This window comes from Otolemur garnettii, unplaced genomic scaffold, assembly GCF_000181295.1.
Source record: "Otolemur garnettii isolate 467f Iridium unplaced genomic scaffold, OtoGar3 scaffold00033, whole genome shotgun sequence".
In the NCBI taxonomy this organism is placed as follows: Eukaryota; Metazoa; Chordata; class Mammalia; order Primates; family Galagidae; genus Otolemur; species Otolemur garnettii.
This window is the reverse complement of record NW_003852428.1, coordinates 13,531,011-13,551,027: the sequence shown is the minus strand read 5'-3', so window position 1 is coordinate 13,551,027 and position 20,017 is coordinate 13,531,011. Positions and strand designations below refer to the sequence as shown.

General features: G+C 41.3%; 1 protein-coding gene and 1 non-coding gene across 3 annotated transcripts in view; one reads left to right on the top strand and one right to left on the bottom strand.

Moving 5' to 3' along the window:
• Positions 1 to 20,017, bottom strand: part of CTNND2 (catenin delta 2) — an 889,124-nt gene that overhangs the window by 849,003 nt on the left and 20,104 nt on the right. The gene's annotated exons all lie outside the window — the stretch shown is intronic.
• LOC111725215 lies at positions 8,256 to 8,371 on the top strand. The gene has a single exon (XR_002773333.1). It is a non-coding gene; the product is annotated as a U5 spliceosomal RNA (small nuclear RNA).

The window sequence follows — 20,017 nt, the reverse complement described above, 5'->3', positions numbered from 1 at the left end:
TGAGCCACGTAACAGGACCATGGAATAATACCAGGGCCACAGTGCCCCACTGAGCCATGTAACAGGACCATGGAATAATACCAGGGCCATAGTGCCCCACTGAGCCACATAACAGGACCATGGAATAATAACACAGCAACAGTGCCCCACCGAGGCCCTCCCTGAGACTTCACTCTTTCCCTTGTCCACAGAGAGCAACTCTACCCTTCTGGTTGCTATGCCAAAAATTTAAGAGTTATCTTTTATCCCTCTATTTCTTACATCCTGTGCGATTTGCCATCAAACCCTCTGACCTTCTGAACATATCCAGAACATGATCACTTCTCTCACCATCTGTATGCTGAACACCATGGTCTGAACTAAAACTGCATTCAGATCTCTGGAAGAGCCTTCTAACTCACCTCCCACCATCACCCCCACATAACTGAGCAGGGTAATCAGAAGAATCCTCTAAACTGCGAGCTGGATCATATCACTTCTCTTCTCCTAACTCGACTCAGAGAAAGCAAAAGAGCCTTCACACTGCCCTACAAACTTCACTGCTCTGTTGTCCAACTGCCACTCTTAAGTCATGACTGTATTTCCCTATGATTCGCCCGTCCTGTCTGCTCCAGCCACAGTCCACCTCACGGGCATTCCCTGAGCAGAGTCAGCATTCTCATACCTTAGGGACCTAACCCACTGTTTCTTTCTTCTTTACCCAGTTAAACAAAGGCTACTGTCACCACCTTCTTATAATGTTAGCACAAATGACATCTGCTCCGTGTGGCCCACCCTGACCACTCCTTTGAGAATTCAAACATTGCCCTTTCTACCTATTCCTGATCCCGCTAAACTTGCTCTGTGTTTCTCCATAACATTTATCATAGCCTAAGATACTCTAGAATCAAACTGAGTGAAACGGAGTTAATGGAAATAAAAATCAAAACTTCTTTCAACTGCTAATTTGACCAGATTTCCACATTTATATCATATAAATACAGACCAATTGTTATAAAAATTTTCTCAAAGATTACTTCTTTTAATTTTTCATTTAAAATATGAAGCCGTTTGCTACAGTAATTCATACTTACTACAGTATTTTCAGGACAGTTGGCCAAATTTTAGGAGGATTCCCTTTCAAATCCCAGAATTGAGTATTCCCTAAGAAGGTCCCATAGTTTTGAAACAAACTCATCTATTCAAAGGGCTCGCCCCAATAGTGCATTTGTAGACTATGGCTGTAGGAAACTAAAAAAAAATCGATGCATTTCTTATCATTAGTACTAACGCAGACATTTCAGGGCTATATTCTAAAATCCCAAAACACTGGCATTCCAAAGAGTAGCTCATAAAATAACGAACTTCGGCCACTCCACCTGCTCCCTCACTCCCCCATCTTCCCTGAAAAGCAGCCTTTGCTTAGCGTCATTACTGAACATTGTTGACTGGCTCTCCTCTCGCTGGTTTCCTTTCACACATTAGTAACTCTTCCACTTTGGGCCTCCTGATAGTTCTCAAACTGCTTTGTATTTATTGCCAATCCATTCTGAATACATTTAAGGTGATACAAACAAGAGCTATATTAAATTGAATATAAATGAAACAGAGTGAATATCATTTGAAGAGACACGAGATAAAAATAAAAAATCCTATGTATCCCATTCAATGGAAAAACTGGGGCTCAAATGAAAAGGAAAAACTAGTTAGACGTCAATTTATGCAGCTCAGAATTCCACACGCAGAATCTGTACTGCCCTCCCGAGTTTAGCAAGACAACCTGATCACGTCTATTTTCTCATCTTTCATTCAACACTTTTAATATGTACGAAAATGTTCACATGTTTAGATTGGGTCTCCCTAATAAAGTTGAAAATTTATTTCTTTAAGAAACTAAATTGTATATTGATATTCACCTGCATTCTCTGTGGTACCTAACACATTGTCATGCAAATAGATGTTCAATAATAAAACTGTTGATTGCCAAACAACGGCTGCCTCTTAGCATTAATGATATATCCTGAAAATATTCCTTCAGAACTGAGGGCTGTAGGTCTCAAAGGATTTTACTCAATGGGAATAAATCAAATTACGGAACCTGATATATCACACCACAACCCCATGCACAGCAGGTTCCCTAGCTCAGGAACCAATTATTTTTGATTGGTGCAAGCATTACATAGACAGATGCTACCAAGACAATAAGATTATTAATAACTTCCAGCAGTAAATTCAATTATTGTAATAATAGGTGCTTATATGTGTGTTACTTGGGCAAGCGGAAAATGAAAGAAGTTCTTCCTTTTTAATGCTGATTTTTATGGAAATAATCAAATCTGAACACTGGAAGCCCAATTTAACAATTGCTAGGCAAATACCGATGTGCTACGAGCACATAATCAGCCCAAATTATAATCACCACCCTGCTTTCTCTTCTGTCAAACCACCACTTCTGTCCAAACTAAATCTGATGGTGATAAAATCACTTGAACAGGTTGAACAGACAATAATACACAATTAAGGACAGTCTGATTTAAGCTTCTGTGAGATAAAAACCATAGTTTTTCAACCCCAAATTATAGAATTCGCTTCAACATTCTCCATGAAATAGGAGTAACAAATACTTGAAATCAGCAGACCACCTAGGAGTAAGACCTGCTTGTGTAAAGTTTTATTTACGGTCCATGTAAAACAGAACTCTCACTTCTTTTGGCAGCTTGGGCCTGTCCTACTGGCTCACCATCACTAGATCACGACTTGATCATGACCACAGACATGTTTATTTTACAGCATTTCCACTTTTTAATTACTTCCTGACTTGTCTTCATCAACCACGGAAAGCCGCTCCCCCTAGATGAAAGGTCTGGTTCCAAAAGCCAACCTAAGGAGACCACCAGCACAGACCTCTGTGGACATCCCACTTCTGAAGAAGAGACACAGATGCAAATATTCATTAAATTTTAAAGACAAATCATGCTGCTCTTCCTAGAAATTCCTACTGAAGTTACTCAGTGGAAAGCATTATTGTACTACCAAGAAATGTGGGAGTTGCACAAGCATAGGCAGAACATTTAATGTATTTGCAAATTCTATGAACATGATTCATGAAAAAGGAATTTTATCTGTGACCCAAGAATCGTCAGAATTTCACACAAAAGTATCATCTTTCTCTCTAGAAAGCCCCTAGCACCTGGCTGGCTGTCTGGCTGGCCTGGGATTAGCCCTCAGATGGACTTTCCTGGATGCACCGTTCAGCTGCCTAGTGTACGGCAGGCTTTATCAACCTTACAGATCTGATAACTGCTGTGTGTGTGGAGGAGGGGGGTTCTCCTGTGCATTGTAAGATACTCGCAGCATCCCAGGGCGTCACAGCCCTGATGCCAGCAGCCCTGGCACCCGCCTCTGCCATCTGTGATATGCAAAATGCTTCCTGTCAGTTCCGAGTGTCCCTCAGGTGATGAAATCTCCCTAGTTGAGACCACTGTTTTATGATTAATCACCAACCTATCTATTTTCAGTTCTTCTTGTTGCTGCTTTTTAATCTGTGAAATGGACAAATACAAGATGCAGAAAAGCATATTCACAATCCTACTCATGGAAGTTCCTTTCAGGATCAGCACAAATACTACATTGTTCTGAATTTTCTTTTATTGTTATTGTTGTGTTTGTTTTTTGTAGCCCATTGGTCAGTGAGAGGAAGACATTTCAAAGGGCCTGGAGAAGGGAAGAACTACGAGGCTTGAGAAAGGTGGAGAATCCATCAGTCACTCCAGGGAGAAAGGGAAAAGCCAAAAGAATGAGTGAGAGAGAATAATCATCTCTCCAGGCTCCAATAAACTAGGTAAACTGTTGATATACTTGAGATAAATGGCTTTATTACCAGAGATCAACAAAGGAGTTGGATTTCCACTTCCAGGTTGAATTAGTAAGGGAAGCAGAACTACAGCACCTAAACACCCATGGAACCTGTGAATGTGTTATTTTATGTAACTGAGGTTCTAGATAGAACTAAGATTGCTAATCAACTGAACAAAAAATCATGAGATTACACCAGATATTATTCAGGTGGGCTCAATGTCATCACAAAGTGCTGAGAATTGAGCAAAGGAAGAAGAAGGGGAGGTCAAATGAGTGTGATGAGTGAAGGACTCAATCTACTGTGGCTGTCTCTGAAGATGAAGGAAGGGGCCACCAGCCAAGGGATGCAGATGCCTTAAGGAGACAGAGGAGCCAGGAAGCAGATTATCCCCTGGAGCCTTCAGAGAGCAACACAGCCTTGCTGACACACCTTGATTCTAGCCAAGTAAAACCCACGTCAATCTTCAAATATGAAGAACATTAAGAGAATAAACTTGCCATGTTTTAAGCCATTGACTTTACAGTGATTTGTTACAGAAGCAATTGCAAACTGATACAATCAGGTATAGTTAGTGCAGCACATGAAGGGACAGGGCCTGGCAAAAGGGAGGTCAGGGCAAGTGAACTACCAGGAATTAACATAAACCCTACAATGCAGGATGCTAAAATTTCAGTGGCCGTATAAATGAAGGTATGGAGCCAGGTTAAACATCAGTGAAAATCAAGACATTTCATGACACTTATGATGTGGAAATTTTAAAAGAAATCCATTTTAGAGGATTAACTTCTCCAAAGTTTAAGGGGATTGTATATATCAAATGTGCAGCACAGCGCCTGGCACATCCTTAGTGCTAAATAAAAGTTATTCATAGATTCTCCACTGCATTTTTCCCTATATGCAAACAGAGAAGCTTTTCCACCGTGTTTCTCTTCACTGAGTCGGTCTAATAACAAACTACGCTGGTGCTCATGCAAAATGCACACACAGAGAGAAATCACGTGCTGTTAGGTCTCTCTCGGAATTCTTAGAATGATCAATAACTACACACTAGTCTGTGTGGCCCAGATCAATACACGATTCCAGTCATCATGAACTCACTGCAGTCACTGCCTCCCTGACACCTTATCATCGGCAGTAGATAAGCTGCAACAATTTTTCTAGATATCTGCAAGCACATCTATCATTGTGACAAATGCATGGTGTGGCATGGCATTCTATTCTCTCTGCCTGGACTCATTTTAATATCACAATTCAGTATGTAACACCACATGATTCTGATCCAAGCTCACATTTTAATACTCTCTGGACTGCCAAAGCATAATGACCTCGCCTAAAAGACCCAGCTGGTTGGCCGATGCAAAATACTGTGAAGCCAGCAACAGTTTCAGCAAGTCAAGTTATTCCAGAAAAACATGAATTTGCTAGAGGCTGTGGTGCTAATTTTATATCACATTAACTCTAGCCAGAAAAATTGCCCTTTGCTCAGACTCTGGACTGATTTCAGAAAAAAATTTCCAATAATTATTTGAGTCAAGAAATAATTGCTGGTTTGGTTTTCTTTCTTTCTTTTTTTTTTTATTGGCGGCGGGGGTGGAGGGATATAAAATTTCAGAAAACATTACAGGCAAAGAGGAAGATCTCAGATTATTATAATCAACCAATCAGAACTTTAACCAGCAGTTTCATACTTCTCTCTCTCTTCCACACAAAGATGGCAGGCCCGTGTCACTAATAAGATGTTCACTCACAGTCACATTGGCAGAAAACTCAGAGGCTACTGTTTAAGAGATGAATCATCACCACTTTTAAACTTATTGTGTATTAGAGGTAATAGTAATGCAAAAGACCAATCAGGTTTGGCATTAGTCACAGACAGACAGACTCAGAATTCCTTTGTTTAATCGCACCTATGCTCTCTAAGGCCTGCACAGGTCTCAACTAGTCAAAGACACAGACCCCAAATCGCACAGCAAATCAGTGGCAAGGCTGTGATCCCAGCCAAGAACTTTGACAGATCAGAGCAATTGACATACCTAGTAAGCTGGGAAATTATATCGTGATTTAATAAAATCAATGTACTATTTCTAAATTATAGAGTATATTTCAAAAACAGAAACAGAATCCAAGCAGTACTGGGCACTGAAATTCCTCCCTGTTTCGCGACCTGAGGCTCATCAGATTGTTCTCCCCAGCCATCCTGGAGCTGGTTCCCTACCCTGGGCCTTAGTCCATCTCACTAATGAAGAACACCATGCTGGGGAAACAGAGACAGCACTAACAGAGTCCTGAGGCAGAGTGCTAGTGCCACTGTTCATAATCACATGTGACCTCTGACAGGTCACAGCACCTGCATAGCCAGGGCAAGCAGGCCACTCGTGCAGCAGGTGGGTGTCCCTGGTGTCAGAAGCAGCCACGATCCCTGCCATGGTATTGACCGTCACACGGGTCACATATCAGACCTGGGGCTGGGCTACGGCCCTTCTGTATCAGAACAGTCTTCAGGTGATCCTGGGACGTCTGACTGTGGTGTAAACTTCCATCTTAGGGCAATCTGACGGGAAATGTTGATGACAGTACAAAGCCACCAGTTTGAGCATCTTTATACCTTCAAAGGATGGTGAAAAGGACTTACACTCAATGGCTCAAACTAATGGCCTTGGATATTAAATGACTGGATATTTAGAACCAAGATCATGGAATTCATCTGTTCTTTCAAAGAATCCAATCTACAACAACAATAAAAAGAAAATCCAAATGAACAAAGGACTTGAATAGATAATACTTCAAGAAACATTGTTATGGCTTGATTTTTTGTTTTCTCCAAAACTCCTGTTGAAATTTTAATCCTCAATGTGGCATTAAAATGGAGAGGGAGTGCATTTAATAGGCAGTCAGGACACAAAGGCTCTACCCTCACAAATGGGTTAATTCACCTATGGATTAAAGATTAACACGTTAACATGAAAATGTGACTGGTGGTTTTATAAGTAGAGGAAAAGTGGCCAGGCATGGTGGCTTGTGCTGTCATCCTAGCACTCTAGGAGTCCAAGGCAGGAGGATCACTTAAGCTCAGAAAATCAAAACCAGTGTGAGGCAAGAGTGAGACCTCATTACTACCCAAAATAGAAAAACTAGCCAGGTGTCATGGCAGGTTATTCAGGAGGCTGAGGCAGAAGGATCACTTATGCTCAGAAGATCAAGACCAGCCTGAGCAAGAGTGACACCCCATTTCTACTAAAAAGGGAAAAACTAGACAGGTGTCATGCTAGGCTCTTGTAGTTCCAGCTATTCAGGAGGCTGAGGCAGGAGGAGCACTTGAACCCAGGAGTCTGAAGTTGCTGTGAGTGAGGCTGATGCCATGGCACTCTAGCCTGGGCAACAGAGAAAAACTGTCTCAAAAAAAAAAAAAAAAGAAAAGAAAAGAAAAAATAAAAACTCCCTACTTTGGACTCAACTTCCATAATTGTACAAGATAAATTATTTTTCCTTTATAAATTAGCAAGTTACAGGTATTCAGTTGTTGGCAACAGAAAATATACTCAACAATTTACAAATGACTAAAAGCAAAGGAAAAAAATGCTCAACATCATTAGTCATTAGGGCAATCAATCAAAACCACAGTGAAATACTACTTGAGGCCCATTAGGACGGCTATGAGAACAAAATAGAAAACACACATTTGTGAGAAGGCAGAGAAACTAGTAAGTCTCATGTATCACTGGGGGGGGTGTAAAACGGGGCAGGTGATGTGGAAAACAGTCTGGAAGTGTCTCAAAAAATCAACCACAGAATTGCCGATGCTGCCGCAACCCCACTCCTGGTTACACACCTCAAAGAACTGAAAACAGGGACGCAAACTGGTATTTGTCCACCACCGTTCACAGCAGCATAATCAGCAGTAGCTGGAAGATGGAAGCACTCGCCTGTCCGCGGGGGGACGGATGGATAGATAAAAGGTGGCATATTTGGGGGAGGGAATATTATTCAGTCACAAAGATGAACCAAGTTTTGATACAACAGGACATAGGGACAAACCTTGACAGTATTATCCTAAGTCAAATCAGCCAGACAAAGAGGACAAACAGCATGTGATTCCACTTAGGAAGGATATAGACCAGGCGTCCTCAAACTATGGCCCGTGGGCCATATGCAGCCCGCCTAGGACATTTATCTGGCCCACCGGGTGTTTTGACCCCGCTGCCTGTCCTGCTTAGCAGCCGACTCATCCCGGGGCCCGCAGTTCAGTCCTTCAATGGTCTGAGGGACAGTGAGCTGGCCCCCTGTTTAAAAAGTTTGAGGACCCCTTATCTAGTCAGCCAAATTCACACAGGGAAACAGTAGATGCCATTTGCAGGGCTGGAGGGGACTAGGGAGTTGTTGTTTAGTGAGTACTAAGCGATTTGAAATAAGTTCTGGGATACTCTGGTTCCTCTTCAGATCACATAAATCTTCTGCCTTTTACTAAAGATTTCCACGGAGAGGAACAATTCTGAGTCTTTACCCAAGTTTTTGAGGTCTTGTATTTGCAAGGCTACTTATAAGAAAAAAAAAAGTTCTGGAAACGGTGGTGATGGTTGTACAACACTGTGAAGGTTGAAATGCCACTGAATTGTAAACATAGAATTAAAGTGGTCAATTCTATGGTATGTACATTTCACCATAATTAAAACATATGCCTTTTTCAAAAGCATTTTGCCCAAGAGGTTCACCAGAGGTGAGGAGACAAATGAATTTAGGCCAAAACACACGTACAAGTGTGTTTCCTTTTCCAGTGCCAGAATGCAGTATTAGAATCAAAGTAAGAAGAAAATAAGAAAGCAGGTAACATTCTGCTCCCTTGACAAAGCAGCGGATGGGTGTTAGGATGAAAATCTCAAACTGCCTGCACCTTGAGAGCATTAGGGAGCCTTGATGGAGCATGAAAACCATCTGGCAAACACTCACACGCAGAGCGACTTGGAACGGAAAGAGGTCACGTGTCACTCCACCACAGCCAGCACAGTGGCACAACAGAGGGGACCCAAAGGGACAGCACACACAGGACTCCTGAAGAGGCTGGGGCCATTTTAGCCTCTGCTAACCTACATCAGTGATTCTCAACCACAGGAGACGCTATTCTCCTCCCGCCAGGAGGCATTAATGGTTGTAACACCAGGGGATGGGGTTCCGTGGGCTCTCGTGGGCAGAAGCTAGGGATGGATGCCACCAACAGCCTACAATGCAAAGGACAGCCTCCCGCCACCAACCGTTATCCAGCCCACAATGCCAGTCAAAATAGTGCCCAGGGGGAGAACCTGGAAAGCTGAGCCTTGTCGATGGCCAGTCTGATAAAAGGAAATGGCGCTGGCCCGTGTCACAGAGCCCTACAGTCAGAAGAACGGGAGACCCAGGTTTGCTTACAAAGAACTCACTTTTGCAAAATTCCTTGAACTTGTTGAGGTTTAAATAAACAGAGGTTCCCTTGGCTCAATTCCCTGTAAAGAGGAAGTGCTAAAATGCATCAAGTGCCAGGTGGGCTCCGGTAAGGCAAAGAAAGAAAACCTGTCCTCGGCACACCTCCCAAAGGGCAGAGGCGGCTCCTCCCCGTCCTCCCTCAAGTCAGCCAGGCAGATGCGGCCTCAGCACGCGCTGGGCAACAAGGGCCAGGAACATGGAAGTTAAAGCCTGGAGGGAAACTTCCACAGATGCAAACAGTCAGGAACAATGGCCCAATGTTCTAATTACTGATCAAGATACGAATCTGTAACATCCATTTGTGGAAAATGAACCTTTGCTGGAGACTCAGCAGAATGAATGTTTGTGCCCTCCCATTCATATGCCAAAATGCCAATTCCTGATGTAATGGGATCTAGTCATGGGGGTCTTGGCAGGTCTTTCCGGTTCAGAGGAAGGCATGAGGGTGGAGCTCTCACGAATGGGATTAATCCCCTTATAAAAAGAGGCAGGAGACTTAGCTAGCTCTTTCTACCCTAGAATATAACCAGAAGTCAGCTGACTACAGCCCAGAGAGGGCCCCCTCCTCAGACTTCCAGCCTTCAGAACTGTGAGAAATCAATTTCTGCCCCATGCAAAGCCCCAGTCTGTGGTAATTTGTTACAGCAGTGCCAACTGAACAGGACAGCTTTCCTCTCAGCCCCCTCTGATACGTACACGGCTTGGTTTATAGAAGATTTCCCAGAAAGGCAGATGAGCTATTTAATGTCTCTGCTGCTCGGTGCCTCGGTTTCCCCATGTGCAAAACAGAGATAAGAGCAGTACCTGACTCACAGGATTATTGGGGTATTCAGGCAGTTAACATTAATATTTATCAGGGTTTACAACAACATGTGGCACATAAGGAGCATTACATATATGTTTGTAAAATCTAGACATTAAACTGCTATATGTTAGAGACGGCCAAACTCATCACTTTAGAGGGAAGAAAGCTGAGGTCCAAAACAGCTCAGTGTGATGCCAGGTCCTACAGGCCAGTATGAACATGAAAATGTTGGCTGCCCAGGAACTGGACCCAGAGCATCACATTCGAACATTCCAAGTGTTCTTGGGGGAGGAATATTTTACCATTAGAAACAGCATTTACTTTTTGCCAAAATCATCAATAATACATGTAATATGCAAGTAGAGAGATAATCCCACAATAATTTGAAATAATTAACTAAGATCTGTCAATGTCAAACAAATATTTCTGACATGTATGGACAAATAATAGTCTTTACTCTCCAGCCCACAAGTTGAGTAGACAGGGTGCTATAAATTAGTAAGACCAGATTAAGCTGGTCATTTGGTTCAAGGATTCCCTCCTTTCTGTTAACCTTTCATTCCTTTTAGAACTACAAGATTCAGAACAAGCTATCATTTAAAAAAGAAAAGATGATAAAATCTTTAGAAATTTAACTGACAGTTTACCAAGTTATCATCCCCGTACCCAAGAAAGACTTTCTGGCACCCTCTAGAGGTTTTCCTTTTGTCTGAAAATGATCTTCAAAGAATCCTTGGTTCCTCCCTGGGATGTTGTTAATGTCTTAGTAATGTAATATTTTAGTAATTTCATTTAAAATGAAGCAACTCTTCACAAGTCATTGTGAGACCTGAGATTGGGTAAGTAGGAGACACAATTACAGCAGTAAGAGCTTTCACTGGCAAATTTCCGATCCTATTACTGAGAAGGAAAAATAATTAAACACTTTCAGAAGAGGGAAGGGTGCAGAAAAATTTGGTTTGACAATTTCTGGATTATTTCCTGTCAAACACTTACTAATTTCCACATAGTTAATCAACAGTGCCTTGCGTATCTGTTCAAAACATACATGCAACAACAAAAAAGGTAAAAGTTAGTTCTAAGATGTTTACAGTGTTGAAACAGAGCGTGTGTAAGCACAAGTATTTAAAAGCTCACCAATGGCAGGACACTGCTTGAAATGACCTAAATGATAGAGGAAAACAGTCGCCCGCAAACAGGACCACACTTCCCAAATCAACCAGGCGGCAGGCAGAGGGTTACAGTGCAGCGCACCTGCTCCTCAGGCCAGGGAGAAAGGGGCCTCTCGGAGAGCTGAGGTTCCTTCTTACTGGCTCCTATAGATTTATCTTTCAAGGTGCATTGGGTCACAGATAGTTGTTATCGACTATCTGAGTTTACCACTTTATCATAACGTTAAAATCAATAGAAACAGGGTGTGTCTAAGTCACCTCTTCATTCTAAACCAATTAAGAAATATCGGATGGAATTAAAAATATGGCATCCACTTTGTTGCTGGTAAGGGTGAATTATCACCTTGGGATAGATGCCAAAACAGCTGCCCTGCTAGTGCACTTTCTGCGTGAAACCTTCCCAGCTAGGCGAATGGCTGGAAGGGAGGCCGCCCCTGTGACAGCTGCCCAGGGAGGAAGTGACAAGAACGTGTGGGGCTTGCCAGCTGCCCTGCAGAGAACGCTGACCTTCAACATGGCCATTCAAGCCAACAGACGGACTGACAAGTGACACACCTCCGTGGATGGCAAGGAAAAGTAAAGGCAAGAGGGCGGGGACTCAGACAGGGCAATCTGATGTTGCTGCCTACGGGGGAACGGGAGGGATGGGGAAAGAAAGCCGCCCCCTTCCCGCCTAAACGGTCAGGCCCTACTCAGGGGCGAATGCGGTCTTGAGCTTCTTTACAGACTTGCTTTGAGGGAAAAGAAAAATAAATGGAAACTTTGGAATTCATTAACTATACATTTACATCCTATGGTATTTTTACATTAAAACAGCAATTTTTAAGGGCAAAATTCTCTCATCTTATGACCTCTTTGTGAGCAATTTTTCATAACCTCTGTGCTGCACAAGATGAGGCAAGCAATACTTAATACCACTCAGCCAAAACCCCGTGATACAGCGGCCCCTTCCCCTCAGGAACGTGACCCAGGACCTCCCACCATGCCTGAACTAGTGATAGTACTGAAGTCTATATATACTCTGGTTTATTTTCTACATACCTATGATAAAGTTTAATTTATAAACTAGGCACAGTAAGAGAATAACGACAGCAATAATAAAATAGAACAATGATGACAAAGTGGCAGCATCATTACTGTCGTGCTTTGGAGCCATTATGAGGTAACACAAGGACTACTTGAACACAACCCCTGCAATATCCTGACAGTCAACCTGATGCTGAGTGACTAAGGGGTGGGCAGCAAAGACGGGGTGAGGACGCTGGACAAAGGGATGACTGGCACCACGGGAAGAGTGAGATTCCATCACACTGTTCAGAGTAGGGCACAATTATAAAACCCATAAATTATTTATTTCTGGAATTTTCCATTTAATATTATCAGACTGAGGTAGACTCTGGATAATCCAAACCTGAAAAATGACACCATGTAGAAAGGAAATATTGTAGCATTTAACTCAGAAAATTAGCACCATGATCCCTCACCCAGACAGCCTGTACTAAGTCAGGTAAATCTCACCATTAATTTCCAAGGGAAAATACAACCCAGACACACATTAAGTCAGCTATGAAGCAAGGGATATATACCAGCGAGGGACTTGATACTTTAAAACAATTCTGAAAAAAATATAAATTATCCAATCTCGAATTGGTTTGCACAATAGAACAAATAAGAATTCTGATCTTACACAGTATTCATAACTATATCCTCGCACTTAGGTGGATAACTTAAAAATAATTTTCCTATAAAATAAAGGCTTTATACTTTTAGAAACAAAAGTGTCTAAATTGTTAAATCCTTTTGGTAGACACCTGTGCTCTTCTGAGCTTCAAACACTAGCCTACCGTTGTATTCAGAAGCTCCTCAGCTTCAAAATTACCTCTCTTACCCCTAAGCCTCACTTTTTGCTCCCTTATCCCCTAATCCACTATTGAATTGGTATAAGTAAGTACATTTTGCTTTTTATGGCTGTTCCTCTATGAATATGTAGCTCAATCCAAAATCATCATACCCTGCCCAAAGCAGTGGGTGAGCATTTAGGATTAGAAAGTGTCATGGATTGAATGCCTGTGTCAGCCCAACTTCGCGTATTCGAGCCCCAACTCCCAATGTGCCAGGATGTCAGAGGTGGTGCCTCTAGGAGGAAATCAGGCTGAGATCAGGTCATGAGGGTGGGCCTTCATGATGGGACTACAGTGCCTATGAGAAGAGACCCCAAAGCTTACTCTCCCTGCCTTGGGAAGGCGCCGTGAGAAAGCAGCAGTCTGCCCGCCAGGACGGGGCCTTCATCAAGAGCCCAACCTTGCTGGCACCTGGTCTTAGACTTCCCAGCCTTTGCAGCTGTGAGAAATAAATGATGCTTTTTATAAGCCCCACAGTCCATGGCATTTTGTTAGAGCAGCCTAGGCAGACTAACACAGTGACCCAGAACAGACTCCAGGGTTTAGCCCAAGTATTCAATGGGGCACAGAGTTTCCAACCCAGCAATACTGGCAAGAACACAGTCAAGTTCAAGTTCAAGACCATGTGTTGCTTCACCATCACATTTAGTTTTCCTTCCGCACAGTCTCACAGGGACGATCCTTGCCAAGGAATGAACCAGATGAAATTGTGCAGAAACTGTACGAAGTCTCTATTTTCATCACAGCCACATCATGCCTGAATGACATTACTGAATGGCTCCCGTTTATGAGATAGTCAACCTGGCGCTATTCATATAAAGAAGCAGAGGACAAAACCCAGTCTCTGTCGCTACTCCCTCGAGACATGGCAGACAGTGTCATGTTATGATTTTAGATAGGTATCTAGACTAGAGAGAAAACAGGTTGTATAGATAATCTTCCAACAAGGTGACTTAAGTCACAAATACAAGTCACAGAGAAGAATTCCAACTCAAAATCAACAGGCTTCCCATTTAAACATTTAACAAAAATTGATAGAATCATATTGACAACAAATTCACTGTGTGTGTGTGTACATTAAAAGTATATAAACATTTAAACAAAAAAGATCAACTCATAGAGTAAGAGGCTGATGGCCTAATTTGAATAAAAAGTTGTTTTCTTTTTTTAAAAAAAGACCTGCTACATGACAAGCATTTGATAATGATATGGGGCTGAAACAAAAAGGGGAAAGTTAGTGCTGATTTGCTTTACACCTTCACAAATGGGAACTGAGTTACAGCATTTCCCAACTTTGGCTATGACGTCTTCATGTTAACTTTTATAAGTAGTTTTAAATTATCACTACAAATTAAACATTGAAGAAATAAACTATATTTAATCCAGAAAACGTGGCTAAATTCTTTCCTTTTAAAATATTGAATAGTTAATCCTAAGAGTCCCTTGTGATTTGTACACAAGGATTCATACAAACTGCACATGATTCTTAAGTTTTTCCTCCTTCTCAGCCTTCGCTCCTCATGTCTGATCTCGCCTTATTGTGATGACTGTTTTAAAGAAGCTGTGTTAGCAGATGCTTTTGCTTGTTGTGACTATCAGCCTAAGACTTCAGTATTATTTAGATTATAATATTTCCCTTAATTCCTAGTTTACTGATGTAGCTAATCATGATCAGTAGTGGAACTTATCATTTTTTAAGCACTTATTGAAATGATCATTGGTTTCTCTATTTAATCTTTTAGCACAGTGAAGTAGAATAATTGTTGGCAGGCCCCTTCCTGTGTATAGCCCAGCTCTGGACTCTCCCTCCAGGCTTGTCCCGCACCGTGGGGCTGCCCTGCTGGAAGTTGTCTGTGCATCTGTATCAAATGCTTCTAGGTTGACTTTAGCCCCTGGGAGGCCCTGGCCTGATGGGAGGAGGCAGGAGCCAGAATATGACTCTCCCTTCCACTCTGTGCCCACAGACTCTCTGATGGTGTTCCTTCCCTCCCGTGGCTCTGAGTTTCCTGGGATGGGCCGTTCTCCCTGATAGCCCAGGCCTGCAGTTTACGTGAACTGCCTCCTCTTCCCTTTCTAGGCCATGGGTTCTCAATTTCAGTATTCTGGACATTAGGGGGGCAGATAATTCCTTGCTGTGGGGCTGTCCTGTGCCTCACAGGACGTCCAGTGGCACCCCTGCCCTCCACAGTGTGGGCACCAGTAGCACCCTGCCCAGTCATGACAATCAAATATGTCTTCTGAGAGGTTCAGGGGCTGTCAACTTAGTCCTCGCCTCTCAAAGCCAAAGGTAGTGGCTTCCTGAGGCTCCTCCCTCAGTTACTTCTCTTTTGTTTGACTTCTCATCTTTTCTATAAACGTGTAACCAACCACCAGCATTAAATTCCCTCTGTTGTAAACACTGAAGTGGTTTGTGATTCACATGAATTTCAATTTTTAAATCATACCTGGGCTCTTAGGAACGACTGCAATATGCACATTTGTAACAGCTGGTTTCCATCTGCTTTCTTTCAGCTTCTTCCAGTTTTTCCTAATTTCTTGAAATTGTCAATTATCATTCTTTCCCAGTAAACCGCACTCTCCCTATTTCACTAGCTATATTCTTTGCCTTTGGCTCTTTGCTGTTTACATTGGCACTCAGTTATAACTAATTTCTAAAATTCATTATTGTGTCTCAAAACTAACTTTGAAAAGTAAACCCTTTTGAATGATCATTATAAATCAAGCAAATAAGAAATCAGTCATCTTTAATTTGTAAAATAAACAATACTTGAAGGATACGGAAATAATTTTTAAACTGTCTATATCACCAATATTTGAATGTTCTTGGAGATTTCTGATGTTTAATGTATTCAGAAGCTTTTATTTAATTATTTCTGCTTAAATCCACAGCAAGAACATCAAAGGTTTGGACAAAAATGTCCTCACTTTCAGTAATGATAGTCATCACCACCTTCACGGTCATTGCCACCATCATCACCAGATTCTATGGGGGCTGCTGCTTATCTCTAAGACAAAGATATAAGAGTATCAGAATTTGAAGGTCTAAAGAACTGCTACGTTATGTCACTTGGGAAGTAGTGCTATGGTACAAAGAAAATATAAAATTTCACATTATAAATACTGAATTTCACAAAAGTATATAGAAATCCACCCAATATCTAAAAATATATTTAAGCTCCAAAGATTAGCATGCAAAGTTCTGAGACTTGCTATATGGCAGAATCGAGTAAATAAATCTCAGGTATAAAAAAATACAAGAAATACAGAAGATAATTATCTTCCATTTAAGCTTTCTTTTTTAAAGTGAAATATAGAACAGTTTCACAATTTAAACACACACACAGAGGAACACAAATTTTAGAAGCAATCAAGAGATGTACTCAAAAATGCAATTATACCTTTTCTAAATTGTTTTTCATTTTGTATCTGAAAAACGTCAACAGCATATATTAATAAATGTGTTATAAAAATGTGTGTGTGTATACATATCTATCAGGAACATCACACATTTTCTTTGGTTCTGGCTCCTAAAAATTTCTTCTATCTCTTCTTTGCTGTCACTCTTCACTGATGTGTGTTATTTCTTATAAAACTTTGCTGTCTTCTCTGTGATGAGCTCTCTCAAGAAAAGGTCAGGCCAAGGTAAGGCGGGTTCACAGAAGCTGAAGAAAACAAACCGTACTTCAGTTTACTCTACATCCTCAGAATAGATCGATGCTTCGAGAAAACAGAAGCTAATGTTTATCCGTGTTCTATAGTCTCAAACTGAGTAGGACTGTATCGGAAGCCTGCTGCAAAGCTCCTACAGCTACAAAAGTGTCTAGAAGTTATTTCCAGAAGTCCTAGCTGAAGTTTGCAGGGTAAGACACACTGACCTCAAGATTGGGTGTCTACACCTCTTCAGATTATCTCCTAGAAGCCCTTGCTGTTTCGAGACTCTCTCTTGCCCAGCCTCAAACCGACCTGTCCATCTATATTTGCTGAGGCACCAGCAGAGAAAATCAAGGGGGAAGGAAACATGTGGACATTAAAGTACCATCATTTGCAAGGTGGGGAGGAGAGATGGGACCTCCGGGGAGTTTCACCGCTAGCCTGGATGTTTCCAATGAATCCCATTTTTCATTTCTGTCTCTGCAATTACACTGGAAGCTTTTTCCAGGGCTCTTCAAGGCCTCCTCACTCTCTGATTGCTTCTGCCAGCTCCAGCCGCCCCACATGGCAGAGCTGCCTGCAGAGCACCCTGCAGTTACCATGGAGACAGCGCCCCGTGGAAGAGGAAGGGTGAGACAGATGCCAAGCGGCTCAGCAGAACATGACTGCAGCACCCCGACCTCCACAGTCCTCGGGACGGAAGTGTCAGCAAGGAGAGGAAGGTGGAGAGATGACGGAGCAGCAGGGATGCTGACAGACAGTGAGATGAGGAGACGGTGAAAATGGGCGACATTCTCTGCATATGAGTCACTGTTTCTACCAAAATGAAACAAAACTCAGCTCTTCAAGTTTATGAAAACCTCTCTCTTTCTCCCTACACACAGGGTGTCCATAAAGCTCATGTGCAATTTAAATAGACGACGATTTTGTCTGTTTTATATGTACACACACACATATATATACCTGGCCATGCATATATACAAAATGTAAGAAAAGTTTGATCTGCCTTCTCTTCATTTCTGGGAACAGTATTTTTAGAAAAATTAATCTTCATGGAAAATATCAAAAAATAGCAAAATGGCCTTGGAACATGCTACCATTTTATTTGAGCGTATTATCATAATATTTATTCCCAAACATGACTCACGTCCTATATTCTGTGCTATTAAAGAGGCTTTGACATTCATTTACTCTTATCCAATAATCTCAGTTTCTACTTTACATACATGAATTCTGAAATGAGATTTTTGCTATTAATAAAAACCATAGGCTCACAAAGAGTAATTCACAAAGTGAAAGTGTGTATACGTATGTGTATGTATAGAGTACATATAAAGTGTGTAGATGTATATATGTAATACATGAAAGCTAGCCAACTCTCAAGAATTCCACAAAAAACGTGTTCCTGGACGCTCTTCGGGTCCTCTGGGCATATGGGAGGCCTGGACTTCCTTCTGCCTTTAAACTTGGGCTTGGCTATGTGGTTCACTTCCCTGATGAAATTAACTCAGGGATATATGACTCATTTTCCACTTCCTTTTCCTGCCTCAGGAGTCACGGAAAACCACATTGGGATTAGAGGATCCACTGGCCTCAGGCCCCAAGTGACCAGAACAAGCCAAGAACCCTTTTGCCATCCCTTGATAAAAATATACTCTTTTTGAGCTGCTGAAACTAGGGATTATTTGCTAAAGCAGAATAATTTAGTTTATCCTATCTGATACATAATCCCCTTATTCAGTTATAAAATATTTTTAACGAAACATTATGGTCATTTTTATTAGAGGTCCAGAGAATTATTACAGATTCTTTCTTCAGGGTCTACGAACTTAGTAAATGATGACTACAGAAGGCAATATATGAAGCGTTCCGTAGGAAACGGAAAATGAAAGTTCTGTTAAGAATTCACTGTGGGCTGAGGTTAAGACTGAAAGGCTTAGCACAGAAAGAGTGGAATTTATGATAGTGATGTTGAGAAATCAGTAGACCAAGAAGAAGGCAGTCTATCACAAGTGAGGTGTGGCAGTCAGTGGCATACAATAAAACCTCAGACAGTATTCTTATCACTATTACTATCATCACCACTATTAAAGGGCATGAACCCACTGTGTCCAAGGGGCTCTGTATGGGTAATTAAAGTTTGGTTTTTAATTAACATATAATACTTGCACATATTTATGGAGTAAAAGTTATGTTTTCATAAGTGTGCACAATGCCCATTGATCAAATCAGGGTAAGGAGCACATCATTGCCTCAAATACTTATGATTTCATTATGCTGGTAACATTTAAAATCCCCTGATGTAGCTATTTTGAAATATATAATGCTATTGTTGACTACAGTCACCCTACTGTGTTATAAAACACTAGAACATACTCCTCCTATCCATTATCCAATCTGTCCCTACTCCCTCCTTCCCTGCAACACTTCCCAGCTAACCACTATTCTACTCCCTTTTTCTATGAGATCAATTTTTTTAGTTTCTACAGGTGAGGGAGAACATGAGATGTTTACATTTCTGTGCCTGGCTTATTTCATTTAACTTAATGTTCTCCATGCAAGCTCATTCATGTTGCTGCAAAAGACAAGATTTAGTTCTTATATGGCTCAATAGAATTCTGCTGTGTATATGTACCACATTTTCTTTATGCATTTATCTACCAATGGACATTTAGGCTGAGAAGTGCAGATACTGCTTCAACATACTGATTTCTTTTCCTTTTGATATACACTCAAAGGATTACTAGATCATAAGTTAGTTCTGTTTTATAGGGTTTTGAGGAACCTCCACACTGTTTCCATAATGATCGTACTATTTTACATTCCCACCAATGTAAAAGATCAGTTAGCCGAGATGCATGGATTTATTTCTGGTTCCCTATTCTGCTCCATTGGCTTGTGTGTTTCTTTTTATACCACATTGTTTTGGTTATAATAGCTTTTAATATATTTTGAAATCAAGCAGTATGATGCCTCTACTCTGTACTTTTTGCTCAGTATTATCTTGGCTACTTGGTGTCTTTTGTGGTTTCGCACAAATTTTCGCATCATTTTCTATTTCTTTGAAGAACATTTGATAAAGATAGCAATGAATTGCTTTGAGTAGTACGGACATAGCAATATTAATTTTTCCAATCCATGAACATGGGATATAGTTCTATTTTTTGTGTCCTCTCCAATTATTATTATTATTATT